Source organism: Dermochelys coriacea, chromosome 11 (genome assembly GCF_009764565.3).
Source record: "Dermochelys coriacea isolate rDerCor1 chromosome 11, rDerCor1.pri.v4, whole genome shotgun sequence".
NCBI lineage: Eukaryota > Metazoa > Chordata > Testudines > Dermochelyidae > Dermochelys > Dermochelys coriacea.
In genome coordinates this window covers 24,658,656-24,679,371 of record NC_050078.2, presented here as the reverse complement: position 1 = coordinate 24,679,371, position 20,716 = coordinate 24,658,656, and the positions used below count along the sequence as shown (strand labels likewise).

Genomic DNA, 20,716 nt, shown 5'->3' with positions numbered 1-20,716 from the left:
AAAAATGACTCTTATTTAATATGATGGTTCTGATAAATATCTAACTGCCAATTTTGTAGGGGTAGTGGGGAACACAGTTTTATCTTGTCATGGAAGTGCAAAGGCAAGGTGAAAACTAAGATATATTTTATATGGTGCCACAACTGATACCTAAATGGATGACTCAAGAAATATGTTTCTCTTTACATTTTCTACTTCATAACTAGCACACATTGCAATACTCTAAAGCAAAACTATTACCATAGTACTGCAGATCGTAAAACTCCTGTGACAGAGTTCACTGTGTTAAGGCCTCTAATAGAGCTGGATGAAATATTTAATCTGAAACTTTTGTTTGCTGAAAAATTGAAATTTGGGTCAACCAAATATTTCTGAATTTGCTGAGCTGTTCTGGTCAAAAAATAATAACAAAAAATCCTAAGAAATCAAAATATTTCAGTTTGACATTTTTGCAACAAAACATTTCCGTTTTGTGAAAAAGACTTTTCATTTAGAATTTTACTTCTTTTTTTAAAAAATGAAAAGGCTTAAAAAGCTTCAAAATGAAACATTTTGTTTTGGGTCAAATCAAACTTTTTGTTGACCAAAAATGGATTTTATTTTTTTACTTTTTGGTTACTAAAAAATCATATTTTTTTCAGGGGAAACCAAAAGTATTTTTTAATGTTTCAGTAGTGTCAGAGAACTTAAAAATCAGTTATTCATACAGATCTTGTTTCTAATTCCCATTTTTCCCTTCTGCTCATGGGACAGCTACTCTCATAAATGTTTAGGGCAGTGAAATCTCACTAATTACAATTAGTAGGTGCCTCTTTCACCAGGAGTTAAACCACTATCTCAGGTTTACAATAGAATTTACTGAACAACTAGCACAACATAGTCCATTGAATTCCTTTTTGAATTAGGATCAATTATGGTTTTTTAATGATTTGTGCCCTTGTTAAATTCCTAAAAACCTTATATTTGACATTTGAAAGATCTGCAGAACTCATCTGAAGCACAAACAATCTAATATAAATGAAAGTATTTTAAGTAGCAGACGTAACAAGAATGTTCAATTGTGAAAGCTTAATTTGAATAGGCTTGCACTAAAAAGCAAGAGTTTTGTTAATTCTCTTTCTGAGTCATTAAAATAAAGTAATTGAAAAGTAGCTTCACGAGCTATGAAATAAGGAGCTTTTACAACAAAAATGAAAAACAGAGAGAGCTAATAGCCATAAGCAAGTGGCCAGAATCACTGGCACCAGGTATCCAGAAAAAAGCCCGTGTTTTTTTCTTATTCTTCTAAAGACTATATATGTACATATAAAGGATGGAAGCATGGTTGGTAATCAGATTGAGGTGATATTTGCTTGATATTTAGTTCCTTACTTGAATATGAGCATCAACCTGAATGCCAGGCTGTTCCCATCCCTGGGCCTACCTGTTACTGTGAAGTCTCAATTGGATTTTTCTGCATCCCAGACCTCTGCATGAGATGGTGACTCCTCTTTTCCCCCAGATCCAGTCTGAGAATAAATGGATCCTGGATTTGGGAATTCTTTTCCAGGGGATCTCCAATGTATCACCCTTCTCCACCTAGAAGAATGAGCTGAGTTGGGGACGCAGCTCTTCACTCTTTGTCTTATACTAAAGGTGACTTCATGAAGAGGCAGCTGCATGGTTTTCATTCTCCCTCCCAACTGAGGGGATTCTCAACCCTCCAAAAGGCCATGACTGCCAGGAGTCTCTTATTTCTTCCATACACACAGAGTGTAGAAGGCAGAAGGACCCCGCAGCTCACAGGCCACCAGGTTTTGCAATAGTCATGCAGACCTCTCTAATGACAGATATCACCAAAATAATTGACCACTCTGTGAGCACTCTGAACTAGTGAGGATACAGGTATAACTGGCACCTACTACGTCCATAACTGAGCGTCCATTCTTCTCTGTGGTATATTCAGACTATGTAGTGGGTGGTCAACTCTTCTCTAGTTAAAAAGGGCAGGTAGAAGTTATTTAAATGCTATGAAATGAGGTAGGGACAACTCTGCAATACAAGAGAGATTATATCAGACAGAGGCAGAAACAATTTACTAGAAAATTAGAAACAGATGTATAGGGAACAGAGAAAGAGAGAAGGAAGGAAGGAAAACATGCAATTCTGGAAGGAAGATAAGAAAGAAGCCGTTCATCTGATGTATGGGGTCCAACTGCTGAGTACCTGTTTCCTATGTAACTTGGTATTTACCCCCAAAGCTGCTAATCAGAAACATTTTGTAGGATGTGGGTCTTCTATTCAATTTAAAACATTGTTCAGAATGCTGTGGGGCTTTCAGAAAATTCAACTAATATATTAGACTCTGTCTCTGCACAACACAAGGGCTAAGTATTTTCAAATGTGGATTTAGGTACCTAGCTTTAGGCTCTATTATTTGAAAAAGTTGCAAATGTTCAAACTCTTGCACCCCAAGTGTATCCTTAGCATTTGTGCACCTACTTATGAATTCATCTGACATGTCTGTCTGTCTGTCTTTATATGGCACATATATCTGAAATCATATTATGGAGCATGAATTTTAAAGTACTTTGGAATTTTGGGGGATAAAGGCACAATATAAAAAGAAGACATATTATTAATAACAGGTATGCACTGTGACCCCAATCCAGCAAGCACGTGCTTAATTTTAGCCTGATGTTATTCCATTGAAGCTAATAGGATTACTTGCATGCTTAAAATTATACAATTTAAGTGCTAAATTTCACAGCCAAATTTTAGGGCCTTTCTTAGAGTAATTAATATAAAAAATATCCATCCTTCATAAATTGACACAGAGCAGCCTAGTATAGACATACCATATATGTTTTATTTACATGAAGTAATACTTTGCAAATGCTTGTATTCTATTATAAGGTGCATGTTATATTATCAACAATATAGCCCACGCCCTGACACCTCCATTTCTTCTGGCTTCTGATTTAAAAAAAAAAATCAAACCCAATTTTTTTTACTTTTGGGACTTGGCAAATGTGCTATAAGAAACATAGAGGAAAACTTCTGAAAATAAAATAAAAAAATGTACTTGTCAGTTTATTAATCAACGTTTACCTGCTTCACATTACACAGAAACAAATTAAGCAGGCTACTATGGTACTCAGAAAACATCTGCTAACAAAGTCAGAAGTAATGATAAACAAACTTGAGTTCCCTTTGTGGTTTATTTTCATCCAGCTGCATTTAATTATAAAAGAGCTATCAAAGAAAGCTCCCCATTAGCAACTAATTCAGAATGACTTCAGAAGAAAATCCCAGTGCCTCCAGTGATATCTCTCCAAAAATTTCTCATCTCTGCAAGTGGTAGAAAAGAGCTGAATTAGAGCAGTTTAGCTATCAGTCATCACTTCTGCTAACTGCCATAGTTAAACTCTGTACCTGTGATTGCCTATTTTCAAAGTTCTATTGTTGGTAGGACCTATAACATCCAGCATCATTCAACATGAAGATACCAACTCTAATAAGCAATACAAAGATAATACCAGTAACTGCTTGTGTGCACATTTCAAAAGGAAAGCATATGTTAGTGTTACAAATCTGTGGTCACATACTTTAAACTGAAGTCACTGACTGATTTTGGTATTTTTCACAATGAAATTAAAGTTATGGTGGTGTACAAATACGTAATTAGGGTTTGCACCTATTGTGGATTTTAGCACTGAAGTAACGGGACTAATATAAAACCCAGGGCAGATGCTCTGCATCAATGTGGCTTACCCCAATTTTACCAAAATATAGTGGCCACCTTTAAAAAGAGTATACCATAGAATTGCCTAGGAATTCCCTAAACTGAGAATAGGGAAGTTGAAGAAATGTTTCAAAATTAATCATAATGATACCTAATTGCAAAGTCAAAATTGGAGAATTATTCAGCATAGCCAAATGTACTGGCTGTTACTTTAATTCTACGAAAGCCAATGATTAGCAGGGACACCAGCCTTCATATGTAGCTCTTAGGGTACTGAAAATGCTCTGATTCCACTACTGAGACCTTCAGTTTATACCTAAAATAACTGGGATGGGCAGGAAGGGAGCAGGAATGATAAAATATTGCAAGTTTTTTTTCTTTTCTCCTCCTTGTGTGTGTGTGTGTGTGTGTGTGTGAGTGAGAGAGAGAGAGAGAGAGACAGAGAAAGAGAACCACTAGTGGTGCTTCTTCCCCAAACTCTGACTGCTCTCTCTCTAGCAGGCAAATATGAAATCAAAATCCAATGTGCTGGATATGCACAGCTGTATTTGTGCTTCTGCTGATCCCACAGGAGATCCCACAGTTACTTGACTTAGGGTGGGTTGGTGAGGTGTAAGTTAAAGGTGCAGCTGTGTATTCTGGGAAATTTTCCAGATTCATTTTGTACCAATCATTCTAACAATGCTGCAAGCAGCAGTGAAGAGGCATGCACATTGGCTGCTCGGTAACACAGGTAGAAAATAGTAAAATGTGTGCTGAAGCCAATTTCTTAGTCAGCTCCCTTTGTGTAATAGCAAAGAATCTCCCTAGAAACCTGGAGACCTCTGATAATGGACTTGTCTTCCACTAGTGTAAAGGGACTGTCACAGTATGCTGCTACTCTCAGACGTTAGCAAAATAAAACACACTATTATATATCCATTTGCTAACCAAACTGAAGTGTCCTGCAACCACTGCTGTTGATGAGTCGCTTCCTGATTCTTCCAGAAGACAGTTTATTGCATGTGATGTACCTGACTTGGAAGATGAAGGAGCTTTCTCTCCCCACAGCAGCACCTGGGCTGGGGAGCGGGGAGAGGTGCCTCTTCCCCCGCCTCAGCTCTGGGGAGGCTTCCAGAAGTAGGAGTTGTCTTGTTTTATACAAACTGGCTCTTCTTTAATAGCAGCATATACAAAAAAATGTGTTCATCATGAAGGGGAAAAAAGACAACATTATTGTTTTTCTTCTCTTTATGAATTTTTTCACCATATTCATTGTGATTTTTCCCTCTTTATTCAAACACCTTGCCATGTGTCTGAACCAGTGCCACAACACATTTTGGGGGAAATTTTGTGGTTGATGGGATGGTCCCGTCATTTGAATGAGATATAAAACTGAAGTCCTAACTACTTGTCACCATAAGAGATTCCATGGTGTTTGAAGAAGTAGAAGTGTTAAATCCAAAGGGAGAGGGGATAGCAAAATTCTAATTTAGGTAATTACATTTGCCAGCCTGATCCTATACAATTTGTGATGGATGCCATTATTAAAAAAATTAGGTAGTGAGATTAGACGGATAGAATATCAGTTGGATTTGCTGGGCCTGATTCACTAGTGCATTACATCAATTTAACAAGTGCTCTACCTTGGTGATGTCAATGGTGTTTCATTGCCATAAACTGGAGGAATGAAGTAATCAGACCCAGTACATTTTACTTGTGGTCTAAAACTATTATGCACTGTTGATGTCCACAGTCAGTGTCTGTTCCAAAGCCCACTGAATTCAGTGGAAAGGTTTTACTGATTTCAATGAGATTTGGATCAGGCATCTAAAGAGCTGCTACATTTCCCCACTGTAATGGGTAAGGTGAACTTTCTATATCACTTACTTAGCTTGCAGGGATGTTGGGAGGTTTCATTAATTAATGTGTATAGAACTCTTTGAGATCATTAGAGGAAAGGCACTAGAGAAAGGTAAAGTGGTGTTATATGTCATTACTCTCTCTCTCAAGAATATTCAAACTCTTCATCATCCGTTCACTCTCCTTCTTGTGAACTATTGAAGCACTTTCTTCCTCCTCCTAAAACAAAGTCAACCCTCTTGATATGCATAAACCATTAGAGAGACTGTGTTTACAAGCACCTGACAGCATTTTCACAAGTTTATTTTGACATTTACTTTTAATCAACAGGATGGTGATTGAATAAACCAGTCAGATGTTTCACTAAGAAGGAATATATTAAACGCACACAAGAGTACATTGATTGTATCTACAAAGATATATAATTAAAAAGTATAAATCAAGTGCTGCTATTTTGCACTTGACTTTAGTTATTTTGAACACTTGGGCCCTGTTGTGTACATTGTTAAATGTGTGATGCTGTGTGTTTAGAGTAAATCAGCTGTAAGCAGTTTTAGATTTTAATGAAAATAATTATAGTTTGAGTAATATGAAGTGTATCTGAAGTATAACCCCTGATGCTGCTTCCTCTGAATTATAATTTGGAATATAAATTCTCATAATTTATTATGGCTATTCTTGTGCTTGTGTGTTTGTAGGGGATCCTGGCTAGCAACAATGATTCTTAACTTACAAAGAATAGCATTTCAACAGCAATTTTTCCTTGAACTTCATCTGTAATTCTTCCACAAAAGTGATATGATTGAACTATGGTGCAGAACATGATATTGCAAAAATGTCATTAATGTGTTATCATATTGACAGCATATTTTAATTTACATCATTAAATGAATGAATACTTTTTTAACCTGGGGTTACTCTTTCTTAATATTGCATATGCCATCGATTCTACTTGCTGTTCATTGTCTAAGCACATAAAAATTATGTTGTGGTATAAAGCTATATGCATTATATACAGCCTATCATTTGAGTGACACCTCAAAGGCCAAAGTCCCATCTATTCTGCAAGGACATGGTAGATTCTATGAAATTTTTGTACCATAAACCAAACTGTCACACAGTGTCTTATGCACCCATTGGCTGCTGCTCTCCAACTCAGAGATGGCTACGCTTCAGAGATTCTGCATATATATAAAACTTTGTTAGTGGCCTCCTTTGGGATAAACGGGGCTAGATAAATGTGAAAGATTATTATAATTACATTGCTGCAAAAAGTAATATCTGTTTGCAGCTGGTTTCAATTGCAATCACAGTTTAGAAAAAAAAAATATTGTGTCAAATATTTTAAAGCCTTTTTCAGTGCCAGTTCCCAAACATTTTGAGCCTGATAACACACCATACACTCACACTGGTAAAGTAACTGTTATTTGGTGTGAGTAAAGGTTGCATAGTTGGATCCATTTCCTTCTTGTAGAGAATCCAGCAGGATCTCCCAAATTTCCTACCACCCCCAACAGACCAACCACCTGGAGGAAGGAAATCAGAGCATACACATAATGATGCTTCTTCTGGGCCTGATCCTAGCCTCACTCATACATACATACATACATACCCCAGACCACTGTAAAGCCTGTCCCTTCCTTACATAGCACAATCTCCACACCCAAGCTTCTGCTTCTTTTGTCATGCAACCACCCCCCATCCTCACAGGCAGTGAAACTACACCAGTTACATTGCCAGCCACTGCATGGAAGTAAGAACAGGATTTGCCCCTCAGTGCCAAATCCTGAGGTCCCTCCTTTTGAATACTTACCATTGAAGTCCCATGGAGCACTACCAAGAAGCAGGGAAGAGATGCAGGAGGTCTTTTAGAAGGCTGAAGAACTCTGTCCCTGATTCAGGAAAGCAATTAACCATAGGATTAAGTCCATCGCTGTGCAGGACACCATTTAAACTCCTGCTTAATTTTAAGCAGGTGCTTAAGTCCCATTTGTCTTCATTGTTGACCTGGCTCTTAGTCTTTCTGATGGGTTACTAATGACTACCTGGGTGATTCTAGGGTTTGTTTGTACATCTATCTAAGTTCAGTTGTTGCACAGTGCTAAGAACCTAGGGAAAGTTGGTAGGCCCTTTGAGGGATACTAAAACAGAGAAGAGCATGAAATCAGTCTTACAAGAATGAAACAAAATTTTAAACAAACTTGCAAAGCCAGATTTACAATACTAAGGTGTCATTATCTTTAATCAACTGATATTCAATATTTGTACAAAAACATTGCTAGGATCCTGATGACAATTTTAAGTGATTTGTGTGATAGTAAATGTGATAATTTTTCAATCCCAATCATTTATCTGGACTATATTACCATAAGTAAAATGTCAACAATTTGATAAACTGTCAATTGTGATAATTTTGGTCCTAAAATCTGTTACAAATGTGACACTACTATGAGAAGTTAGTTTTATATTGGTGACAGTTTTATGCTTACTGAAGATCTTTAAAGCTTGGGGATTTCATAAAAAGTATTTGTCACATTTTTTCTCTTGAAATGTTAATTTTGGAGAAAATAGTGGAAAAATTAGTATTCAATAACAGTTAAAGTTTTTAAAGGGCAGATACCCAAATGTGAGAGAGATTTTGACAAGATATGAACTGAAGAATTAGGTTAGAACTTTATACTTATCTAGGTCTTTCAAGTTACACACAGTATCTAGTCTAGGTTTACATCAAACTATGCCATGAAAACACAAAAGATACTGTGCATGGTAAACCTGAAGTGAATTAATACTTCTGTCAAGGTAAATTCTGCTCTGTACCTTTCTTCAGATTCTAATTCCCACATTTTCTACACTTGCCATAACAGAGATTGTGAAAACATTCTGACTAAACAAGGAAACAATTTTATTGCAAATTAGATTCATTCCAAAGCTTTGGAATGAAACAATGTATGGAATATTCAGTAAATATATGTATTTATATAGAATTGTTTATATTGCTTTGGAATAAATAAAATAAGTAATTCACATAATAAAGTTGTTTGCTTGTTTTACATAAAGTTGGCCACTTCGATGTAATTAGTAGCACACCTATAAAACTTTTGGGAGTTTTCCCTTTAGCATTTGTGTGACAAGAATTGAGCCATTTGCATGTGGTTGAAGATTAAATAATGACAACTGACACATATTTCCAGAACTACTGAACACATCTGAAATCTTAAATTAGTTCATAAAACAAAGCATGCAACTTATTGGTCATTGAACAAAAGATTAAGCAGCTGACATGAGCAATTTTTTTTAACATACCATTTTGCATTCCTGCATCCACACAGAAGGAACATCACAGTTAAACTAGAGCCAAGAAAGGTCAGCAAGCTTTTGTGTTAGTCAGATACCGTCACTTATCAGGAATTTATTTGACATTTTCCTGCCAACCGAGAAATTACATATAGGATTTGGAGGTTGTGATTTGTTTGTTTTGGGTGGTAGTGAAGGAAAGTAATACTTAATTATAGGAGTCCTCTAGATGTATAGAGATATTAGACCATTTGGGGGAGATTTTCAAATGCATAAATGACAGGTAGGTGCAAAATCTCCCACTAACAATCAAGTAAACAGATTGGGTAACTTGGAAAATTAAGAAATGTGGCTCTCTAACTCGCATTATACTGGACAAAAAGATTTGAAATAAGAAATTGCTTGATCATTCTATCAAGACCTGAATAATGGACCTTCCAAATATAGCTTTCCTCTCATGTATGAAAAGAGGATTTAGTGATCTCTGTGACAGAATCCCTGCTTCTCCAAACCCAGTGGAAGAAGGGGACGTATGGGGGAAGTGTGAGCAGGAGAGTGAAGAAAGGGTGGCTAGGGAATGCATATTATCTTACCTCAACTAGCCCTACAAGGCTAAAAAGCTATTCAGTAACTACAGAGCTCTCTTGTTAAGGTTGAATGGAGTAATAAGGGCAGCCCCTAGCTACAGAAACCTTAATGGGGAGAAGGATCTGCTGGATACCCAGTGAGATATGGATAATCCCGGCCTCCTGGGATCCCTGGTGGATTTAGCTGGTTTGCGGGTGGGCCCTATGTCCTATTCCACCCATAATACATGCATATATTCATGAACATGCACACACATACAGTAACTGGCAAATTAACTGTAGGTGTACATTTTTTCTTAACTTTCATGAGGGTATGGCTTTAAGATAGTCAATAGGGTATGATCACATTGCAAAAGTAGACTCTTTCACTGTATGCCCATGGGCACTCATTTGGTTATAGTTACTGTGGGGAAATAATTTCAATTCAGCTCAGTGAAGACTTTAACATTATCATTATGATGCGATTAAAACAGCAAAACAATTTCCAATGCCAATCTAGAGATAGAACCACTATGGTAGTGCAGCTTAGTTTCTGAAGTTCCCAGTATGACACCATTAGAGTGGCAAAACATTTTCAAGGAATATTTTGACAGCCATTGTTATAACATCAAGCGTAAACAAAATGTTGACACACGTCCCATTACTGCTTGGCTTAATAAGTGGACACGTTAAACACATCAAGAAATGGAAACTCAAAAAAGTTGCTACAAACCCACAGAAGAAAGCAATTTTGAATTAGTTCCCTTAAAAAAACATTGGGCCAGAATATTACGATAGTGTAATTATAGTATTTGGGCCATGGCTATAAAATACTGTAATGCTATAGTATTTTTATGAAGAGGGTGCTACAACACTCATAACTCAGTCTCTTGCAGATTATGCATGATAATGTTTACTTTTATCAGGTATTCCCATGTCATTGTCCAATGCTGCACAGCACAAAAAATATATCCAAAACTACTCCCATTCCCATTTGTTCTTAGCACATTGCAAGATAAAAATGTTGTTCTTCCATGTGCTGAAGTACATCGTTGCACTGAGGAACATCGCTGCACTGAACACTGCTGCTCAGTTCCCACTTAGGCCTTAAAATAAATCACTAGATTTCGAGAAGCACTCGGTGCATTGAGTGCACATTGGGCATTCAGATCTTTCAAAAATCTAGCCATCAGCTTCCAAATAGGGGCTGCTGGGTATTAAGTGCCTCTGAAAAGTCTGGTGCCCAAATGGGAGCTCTTTTGAAAATCTGGCTCCAAGTGCCAAATTGTACTTTGTACTCAGTGGCACTAACTCACACAAGTAGTCCCAGGGACTTTAATGACTGGACATCCCCATTTCTGCTGATGCTAGAAAGTTTTTTCAATAACTAGAAGATAATAATAACATTAACACTATTAGACCATAGTTACACTGCTCCAGCAATTAAGTCTATCTTGTTGAAACATCAGCAGACAGAAACGGGAAACAGTGCTAATCCGAGACATGCTTTCACATCACCTGATGTGCCATTTTTTTTTTCTACTAGAAAAATAAAAGACAGTGAAAAAGGCAGAGGAAATAAAAGATAAAAGCATAAAAATATGTTCAGATAATGCTAATGCTAACCAACAACACAAAGCCTGATTAAGTATTAACCATCATCAGTCGGGGTTACAAAATCTGGCCTTTTGTTCAGATTTAAAAGAATGGTCACATTGATTAATAGCACTCACCATTCCTGTCTCAGAGTAATTATTATTATTATTTGTATTATCATAGCATCTGAAAGCTCGAGCCATGGACCAGGACCTCACTGTGCTAGGTGCTGCACAAACACAGAACAAAAAGACAGCCCCAGTCCCAAAGAACCTCCTGCTAACTCATTAATTCCCTAATTCAGGAAGCATATTATTAATAGCACTTGAGTAGCACTGACACCACTGGGATGACTCATATGCTTCAAGTTAAGCATATGTGCAAGTGTTTGCCTTATAAAGGCCTAATTATCCAGCAGAGTCTCAGGCTTCTGGATTAGACCACATTTAGTAGAAGGTTACAATATTTTCTTAAAGAAGTTCCCAAAGTTTGTAACAGAGCCTAGTATCTTGGACTCTTCTCAAAGTGCCAAGGGCCACGTGTCTTGTAAAGACTAGCCACAAGGGAACTGAAATAAAAATATTTTTCAGAGTAGCAGCCGTGTTAGTCTGTATTCGCAAAAAGAAAAGGAGTACTTGTGGCACCTTAGAGACTAACAAATTTATTAGAGCATAAGCTTTCGTGAGCTCCGATGAAGTGAGCTGTAGCTCACGAAAGCTTATGCAAAAATATTTTTGTAGCTTTGATTCAAATTTTCCTTACCTTTGTGGCTTTATTATTTCAGTGCTAATGTTATTTTAGTGTATTATTGTCTGCTACTTATTTACTATCTTTTTTTGGTGCTCCTTGTTCCTGTCTTGTTTCATTGACTCAATAGGCCATGTAAAAAGTCTTTATAGCAGGAGCACTGTTTCTCATTTCTCTCCCCGGAAGTTTAAGCAGTCTAGACTTCAGATATTGGGAGAATATACCCATGATTTTATAGTGTTAACATTCCTGTTGTCTTCTAGTCATTGAAAAAAGCTGTCTACACCAATCAAATGGAACATTTCCAGTCATGCAGTTCTATTTTGGGTTAAATGGAGAGACAAATATTATCATCGGAGTGTTTTCTTGGGGATAAAGACTAAACGAGTGAAAGTTATACAGTTTGACAACAGGAAAATTATTCTGGATTAGCTGGAAAGTCTATGCTTAGAAGGCAGTTATTCCATAAATGCAAAGCTGATCTATGGTAATCTCCAGTGGGGTTGGGAGGGAGAGAGGGAAGTGGGGTACAACACAGAAAATTATTGCCCTGCTCTTACAAGTTACTTTGCTTCGGAAGATGCAATTTAGAGGCCCACTGAAGTCAACTTGTAACATAACATAACATAACATAACATAACATAGCCTTTTTAGATAACTTGCTGGATCGGGGCTCACAGTTTTAGATATGGGTGCCCCACAACTTCCTGAAGTGACATAACTATGACTGAGAGTTGAAAGGAAGTGACTATTGATCACACAGAGAAAAGAATTTTTTCCACCCCCATTTTCTGGGGCTTACTCCTGCAATATCAAAGTCAATGGAAAGATTTTCATAAGCTTCAATGGGAATTGGATCCAACCCCTGAAGAACAAGCAAAATCATGAATATACTGTATTAATCTCCTAGTCTATTCCCCCACACACTCACAAATAATTAAAATATAACCCGTTTTAAGAATTTTTTTAAGTATTCCTGTCCCTCTCCCTCAGACACAGCCATATCTGTTCTGAACTGTTTATTAATTATTACATTTACACTACCTGATGTTAGCTGGCTTACAAGCTCTGCTTTATTGGTTGCTTGTTTGCCTAATTAGCAGAAATTTACATATTCACTGAACCTGTAAGTTCTGCATGCAATATGTGCTTACAGATTCTGGCAATCAACCAAGTTGTTGGTCAAAGTTTTGATAGGAATTAATCACTTAAACAAATTTTACAAATCATCCCGCCAAGGCAGAAGCAATTGATGGTAGGGACGATTGCCCATCCTGGGTAAAACAAAAGGAGGCCTAAAGCTCTGTTGAAACCTCAAACCTAACCTCAAGCCAAATCTTTCATAAGATGTGAAAAAGTTTATTTCACATTTTTTTAAAATTTGTCATATCCCTTTGAATTTCTTACTTCTGTGCCAGAAAAAGAAATACCAAAATATCAAGACAAAAGGCTATTCTTGGATTTATGACATGAGAAAAACAAGGAAGAGAAAAAAAAACCCTCCTGGGAAAGCCTGTTTTCACAACATTTCTATTCCCATCTTTCTCTTTATTTATTTAAAATATTTATAAGGTACCTAAGGATGAACATTTATATAACTTAAAATAATACATAGACAACATTCACATCAAAAGAAAGGAAGAAAATAATTAAAACAAAGATAATTAAAATGTTGCAGATGTAAAATTTTACTTAATAGCAAAATAACAAACACAAAGGAAAGAAAAATACAATATACTCAATGCTCAAACAAATTAAGAAATAAGAAATCTATAGCTGAACATTGCCCACTCTCAGAGGACAACATTCTGACATTATGAAGGAAGGACCAATTCTGAACCCAGTTAAATCAGTTCATTGAAGCCAGTGTGGATGCCAGTGGACCCAACACTGATGAGACATACAAATCACTGAATGCAATAAGAAAGAATACAGATTTTCAGCTACCATCATTCGTTATTTGTCTAAAATTTAATTTTTAGGTCAATGTAGAAATGTGGACAGCACTGGAGATGCAACTTCTCTATCCACAGGAGAGGTACATCTGGCTGCAGCCTTTCAAGCTTCCTCACATATTTCTACCAAAGCACCTCAATCATGGCCTGGAAGAGCCACCTCAAGGAATGAGAGAAAGACTAATTCTGCTTCTAGATCCATTCGATCAGCGCCAACTGCAAGGGTAATTTTTGTGATGTTGAAACCTATTGGTTAAGAACAGAACAGAACTTCAATTCACATCACATCAGCTAATTACATAGATTGGATTTGAAATGGTGGCCAAAAGTGAAAGCTCCATTACTTATTAGAAATCCTTTGCACTATCCAATTGCCCTAAAGCTTACATCTTATGGGATCCAAGTCTGGGGCACAATACACAGCCTGTGTAAATGGTATGAGCGCTGAGGAAATTAGCGAAGTCAGGGTGGGGGTAAGAATCACTGTCTGGCAGCCAACTGCTGGAAGGCCTCAGCATCCCCAGGAATGAGTGTGCCCAACTACTTAGATGAGATGAGCTGGAAGACCCATATAGTTAGGGATCTATTGGGACCACCTTTGACTCCCAATGCCTGCTTCTATGTGGGAGCGCAGGGAGCCATAACAGAACTCTGCAGCGTGCAGATTTCAGCCTGAATAACTAGCATGCCAGTATTCTCCCCACCCACGCATTTAATAATATTCTGAAACTGCACCAGTTATCGAAGTGGGGACATACCCTTCAATGCTGGCCGATAGTCCAGCTATGAGTGAAACAATTGATTTACCCCAATGTAACACAGTTTGACACGTTTCAATCAAGCATGCGACTTTTCCTTCAGTTCCAGAGTACTCCTCTGGAAAATAAAAACTAACCTCGCATTAAGAGCTCTACGGGGATAGACATTTTTAAATAAAGAGAAGAGTCAAGCCGACCAAGTTGTTTTAGTGTTAGTAGAATAGAAAATTATTATCAATTTTTTAAACAAATTGAGCCATTTGTTTTTGCAGCAGCAAAGGAACTGGTTATTTCGCTGTTTCATCTCACCTTTTGTCATTAAAATGTAGAACACAAGTCGTAAAACACAAAGTAAATATGCACATATCTTTACACCATGTAGTGTAGCTATAAATCTTACTCTTTGATAACAGCTGTACTATAGCAATCATTTGAGTAGTGCAGCTGCCACAACAATATCAAATTTTATAGTTAAAAAGCAGTCAAAACTTTAATGGCGTAGTGGAGGTAGATAGATATTGTGCTATAAATAAACATTATCTAATGAAGAAATGAAACATGTTTATTTTTCCTTGACATATCATTCAATATCAATATATCTTTGTCCCTGCAAGTTGCAATAATAGAAGTCATTATACTTGAGCATCTATAACAAAGAAGTCTCTGCTTATACTAATTATGCAAGGTTTAAATGGGAGATGTGAGAATTTAAGTAGTAGTAACCCAGCAAGCTAATTCCTCTCTTCTTTAAAATTATACTTTAGAACGCTATCTGGATCAGAATTTGCTGACAGGGATTCTGAAAAGTTTGGGTGTGGAATGGTAGGGGACTCAGGTTTTTGTTTGGGTTCTGTTCTGGGTTTCATGATCATTTTCCTGCCTTCTTCTAACTTGTATATATAATCAGATTTGGTGAATATAGGAATATTGGCCCAGATCCTCAAAGGTATTTAGGTGCCTAACTTCCAAATACCTTTGAGAATCTGGGCCATAGTAATTGACATACTGTTTCAGATCAGTGGTCCATCTAATTCAGTATCCTTCCAAGAATGCCCAGTAACAGATTTTTTAGATGGTGTAAGAAACCCCATAATGGACAATTAAATAATAGCCAGCCTACCGAGTTTCTTCCTAACCCCTATTGTTGGAAACTGCTTTATGCCCTCTGTAGCAGGGTTTCCAGTTCAGTCAGCAGTTCTAGTAGTCAGGGCCTGCTGCACCAGTCTTTCTTTTTGCCCAGTGTGTCTGGAACACCTGAATGAGGTTGAACTGGGACAGATTCCTTGCTGGTAAACCCCTGGTCATGAGCAGCCCAAGGCTAGGTGTAGGGGAAACTGGGGTAGATAGGGGGACCCAGGCCTTTCTGCTCCATCAGTTTCCAGCCCAGGGTCCTGAAAGTGTGACAGTGTGGGCTGACCTATGCTTTGCCCACCTCCTACTCAGATCCTCCGGACCACTTCCTACCTCTCCCAATGTCTCTGTTTGGGACATGGCTGCTGTTTGATCATAGTCCTTTACTCCAACCCCCCTGAAAGTTGCAGGACTGAAGGAGGCAACCCACTAGTGCCCCCCTGCCTTGGCCTTAGTGCGGGTTTATAAACCCCACTACACCCTCCCTGAGTCATTAGTACCAATGTGTGCCATGACCGCAGGCTTCACATACTGTATTGGTCTATGGAACTATTGACTTGCTTTGCTTGAAATTAAGACGTGCTCATGTACCTTGCTAAACTGGGGCCTTAGGGAATGTACAGGGGAAACCTAGGGACACAATAACAGTCAGAGAGAGGCAGTGGAGCTGTTAGCCCCCCCTGTAGATCAGAGAGTGAGTTAGTGAATTTCATTCTCCCAAATCTATTGCTTGAGATTTGTAAGGCAGGTGAACTCTGTCCTTTGTACAAATCTTTCTTTATTCCAATTTCATTCTTTCCCCCATACAAGGGACAGTCACTTTGCACAGTTGCCAACTTTCAGATGGTAAATAAGCACTCTGACTTTCACAATAAGCCAAAAATCAAGCTAATCCCATTTCAAAACAAGGCCAAAACAAGCTAATCCCTAAGAACCCCAACACTCTATATGACTAGATCCCCCAGCATGCAGTCTGGGACTGTGGTGCACCCCTGACTCTCTCCCGCCTTACCTCCAGCCTCTGCTTGCTGCCCCAACACCCCTTACCCCTGCTTGCCGGGAGCTGACAAAAAAAAAAAGAAGCAACGAGCTACAACAAGCTACAAGCCAAAAACTATTCAACAAGCAACTCACAAGCCAATTAAGCCAAAAACAAGCCCAATTTCTGTGTTTTTTTCCACAGGTTTGGCATGTCTGTCACTTTGAAAGATTCTTGATGTTAGGGTTGTTATATCCAGACAATAGCATGGCTGTCTGTCGTCATTTGGCTCATGATCCTTCTTTTTCTCCAGAAACAAAATTCCCATTCACTAGTTTGGGAGTTTTGCTTGTATTAGGAACACCAAATATTTTAAAACTTCTGTGATTTCAAGGAGCTTGGTACTACCATTTGCCCTCGTACATCTTGTTCAGGTTCCTTCAATTTCCTTGCATCTTTCCAGTAATCCCAGACATGTGGCTCTTGTGACGGTATGCATGAGGAAGAATTTCCCATATTTCTACTGGTTTCTATAGCCATCACAGAGAGGTTAGACACGATCTTGAAAGAAACTTATCTTTTGAATCCAGGCTTCTGGGAACTTGACACACTAATATACCAACGGGGCGAGTAGAAAGAACAAGGAGAAGCTTATACACTGGAATTCAAATCCCAGACAAACAGTTAGCTGCAGTTAAACATTGTGTATGCCCTATCAGAGATCCTTAGGGTGCTAATTCTTACCATCAACTTCTTATTTATCTGAGAAACCCCATGAGATGCTATAAAATAAACTTAACAACTGTTGCCAGGAGATGACAAATCCTGGATACCTTTTTGTCACATTGAAACCTATACAGTTTGCTTCATGTTTACAAACAAATTGTTACCACAAAATATTAAGTGCTGGCTTTTAGAGAAGCACTCAGAAATTATTCACTCCCCTGGAATCCTGCATGACAAATTAAGACTGTGCTTCAACTCCTAATAAATGTAGCTATAGCAGAGTTTCATAAACATTCTTGAGATGTTCTTCTGCAGCAGCTTTATTTTGGCTCCCCACTTTTCCTGCTTAAACAAATGGAAAGGTTGGCTGATATTGTCAAAATACAGCACTTCGCGTGCACCAAGAGTAATTTGTTAAAGTAATTTATTGAGTCTGCATAGTAAAACATAAAATCATATTTTTACAGGGAAAAAATCATTACCCTAAGCTAAGATTGTTTTATTTTAAAAGACAAATTATTAAAATTGTGGATTCTGCAAGTAAGATATGTGCTTCATACCCCAGCCTTTCAGAGACCAACAGGGTGACTTTTACTGAACCGTGAGATGTTGTGTAAAAGCAGAACAGATGTTTTTACAACCATCAGGTAAACTTATGTTTATGGGTAGATAACATCTAATACCTTTCTCATAGCTTAAAACAAACTTCCCAATAAAAATGCAAAAATGTTTCTCCCCAGTCGGGAGCATGCTTTAAATCTAATTAACACACATCCGACTGCAAACCAACCAAACTACTCACACAGGGTCGGGCCTGTCATCCAGTGTTGCCTCTTTTCCTGACACAGTCTTAATCTCATCCTTTGTCATAGTATTGCAGTTTTTGCTCTAAAGGTTTCTGCACTAAAAATTGGGGAGGTGAAGCCATAGTTCAATTCAATTTATTTTTTATTTTGCCACTCATACAAAGTCTCTCAAAAAGCTTTACAGTGAGAGAGCATATAATCATATAACACTTTCCAGAATTCAGGAAAGTGACTCTCATCCAGACAGGATGGGAAAACTATAGTGATAGATCAGGGAAAATAAAGGGCCATTGCTAATTTAAAACCAGAAAGCATATTAATAAAAGGCCCACATTTATTACATCTTGAATAGTAAGGGGAAAATGGAAGTGAAGCTATCATTGTTCCATATTCTCATTACAAGAAGGGATCCATTTTTCAGATACTGTCCCTCATAGCAACCTGGATGCTATCCCACATTGAAGTATTTAAATCAGAGATTCTAAATGTCATTTATGAAATTACACACAGCTTTCTATATGACCATTCCGGCCCCATTTTGGGTCTTAGTGGTACATTTTAACATTGAAGGATAAGAAGTGTAGATTGTGACAACACAAATTGTGGACTTCTTTCAATCACAGATTACCATGAAGGGCAATATCTTAAGGACAGAAAGAGAAAATGCAGGGCAAGTAAAACAGTAATTTAGAAATCACTGTGATAGCATAAAAAGAAGGCTAAGCACAGAGGAAAAAAATAAGGAGATAGATGCACAAGATTCTTTCAGAATAGTGCAATTCAGCATAGTGTTTTGTAATTGAACTGGATGTGAAAATGTATATGGAGTCAGTGAAAGTGACCCATTGTGTTTTGCCCTACACAAAAAGAACTAAAGATGTGTTTTCAGTTCATAGTACTTATTTTTGAGAAAGAAAACAACAAAAGAATATAATGTCTCCCTAGAAAAGGGAGAAAGAGAAATGCATTGATTCACTAACATTCTGTATCTGAACTGTAATACAAAATGGTAGCTTCCTCTAAAGCAGGGATAGAAGATGCTTCTGCATTTAAGGCGCAGTACAACAATATTTTGGAGCAAAGATGCTGAGGAAAAATACAGAAAGTATTTGTGGCACCACAGTTACTGTATTTAACTTAGATAATTTATAAAAACACCCCAATGCCAAAAAAGCACCCTACATCACCTAATACAATGAAGCTGAAAGTAAAATCCCCTTAAATTATGGCAGCACTGCCTAAATACAAATATTCCACAGGGATGGAAACAGGGGAAGTTAAATGGAGGTGCTGAAATTAATGCAATCATGTCGGACTTCATCTCAACAAGTTTTGAAAATAGACACAGCAGATGTCTTATCCTGCTCAGATAAGGCCCTGAGATAGCACTATCCTCATCTCAATACAGATTCACCATCAGGACAGTCATCACAGTTTATTTTAAAAATGATCTTTTAAAGCACAGGAGAAAGTTGTCCCTGCAAGTACCTTCATCCTTTACTACTGGCTTTCTGTATCCATAATAAAACCTTACAGTGTATCGCTAAACTCACCAGTAGAAAGTGGTATAAAATCTCTTCACCTACCCATACTGCTAATAAGCCGCATCATTTTCAGAAGTAGCCAGACATGCTGGCAGGTAGCATCTCCAAACTGTGTACAACTGGGGATATTTGGGCAGTTACCACTAGCATTTTTTCCTACCTATCTTCATGTCCAGGCTTCTCAACTGAAGCCATATCTTTATAAAGTGTTAAATAACAAAACAATATATAGTAACTCATTTTTTGACCTTTTAATATTTCTGTCATTGATTGTCAGACTTGAGAACTGCTCTCTATCCTCAGGTGATGGATTATTTAATTAACTGTTTGACCTTTTCAGTATCATATGTTGACAATGCATGTGCTCCTGTGAAAGCTGCCTGCTTTGGATATTGCTTAGTTCTGTGTTGATTTGATTTTTATTTTTTTATCATCATTTCTATTTGGTTTGATTTAAAAACAATGTCTTGTCTACTTAATTAATGATATTTTAATACCTACTACTGTATTTTCTTGTAAACATCAGCTACGTTCATAAGAATAAGGTGAGAAAAACAGTATTAACTGATTGTGATCTGTTCAGGGAAAAGTAATTTCTCTTGTTTACCTGTTACTTAGGCTTCTGAGTAGCCTTATGCCAACTTCCCTTACATCAGGAGGCGACAGAAGTTCTCAACTCTGATGAGCTAATTCCCTCTATGTATGATGGGTCAGCAAGCTTCTTTTTAATGCCATCATTACCATATCCTAGACTAACAAACTCTCGGCCTTCAAGAATCATTTGATTTCAATACTTTGTGCTTTGATCTCAGGACTGAGTCAAGCCAGCTTTTACCTCGCAGCTTTCATTTGATTACTTCAATTCTGCAAAAACGGAATAAGCCTCACTAACCACCTTCCACAAAGGTAATATAATGGCCACTTTATAAATGAGTAAACTGAGCCACAGAGAAACATTAAATGACTTGCCTGTCCCAATAAGTCAGAAGTATAGCCCAAAACTGAACTCAAGAATCCTGACTCCTAGTCTCTTGCTCTTATTAATCAT

General features: G+C 37.5%; 1 long non-coding RNA gene across 1 annotated transcript in view; it reads right to left on the bottom strand.

Moving 5' to 3' along the window:
• Positions 1 to 4,814: 4,814 nt before the first annotated feature.
• The window catches only part of LOC122458088, a 186,820-nt gene continuing 170,918 nt past the window's right edge, over positions 4,815 to 20,716 (bottom strand). The window contains exon 3 of the long non-coding RNA XR_006277931.1: positions 4,815 to 4,878. This is a non-coding gene — a long non-coding RNA (uncharacterized LOC122458088). The remainder of the gene's footprint in view (positions 4,879 to 20,716) is intronic.